Source organism: Triticum dicoccoides, chromosome 1B, assembly GCF_002162155.2.
Source record: "Triticum dicoccoides isolate Atlit2015 ecotype Zavitan chromosome 1B, WEW_v2.0, whole genome shotgun sequence".
Lineage (NCBI taxonomy): Eukaryota > Viridiplantae > Streptophyta > Magnoliopsida > Poales > Poaceae > Triticum > Triticum dicoccoides.
The window spans coordinates 435,449,349-435,450,171 of NC_041381.1; positions in this window are offsets into that span (position 1 = coordinate 435,449,349).

An 823-nucleotide genomic window follows, 5' to 3' on the forward strand; every position below is an offset into this window, starting at 1 on the left:
GATCGGTTGAGCCGGTTGGGGCTGGATGAACAGGACCCCGTGGAGGGCTGGATGAACAGGACGACCCCGTGGAGGGCTGGATGAACAGTAGACGATGGAGGGATGGATGAACAGTAGCCAGTGGAGGGGTGGTTGAACAGGAGCATGTGGAGAGGGGTGGTTGAACAGTAGTCGGTGGAGTAGCGCGTGGTGGAGGCTGGATGAACAGGAGCCCGTGGATGAACAGTCGCATGTGGAGGCTGGAGGAGGTCGACGATGGATGAACAGTAGCCCGTGGAGGCTGGAGGACCTCGACAGTGGAGATGAACGGTATCTCGTGGAGTCCCGTTTTGCGGTACGCCACACCCCTCCCGATGAACAGGAACCCCGTTTCGACCGTAGCGCTCCAACACAAGTCCGTTTCGTCCGTTTTGCGGTACGCCACACCCCTCCCCATCAACAGGACCCCCGTTTCGACCGTAGGAGGTCTGTTTTGTCCGTTTTGCGGCAAGCCACACCCCTCCCGATCAACAAGATCCTGTTTCGACCATAGGAGGTCCGTTTCCTCCGTTCTGCGGTACGCCAGGCCTCGTTTCCATCGCCTGTTCCGTCCAAGCCCTCCCGATGAACACGACGACGCATTCCATTCCGACCCAGCCGGTTGGCTCCCCATGAACAGGACGACGACGCTGTTTTTCCGTTCCGACCCAGCCATGTACACGAGCCCTAGCCGTACGTATATATGCGCGAGTAGGCATTCGAGACCCCGCTCGTATGTACACATACGTGGCCATATTTTCTTTCTTGCACACTGACCGCTGTACGTACGTGTACATGCTACGTG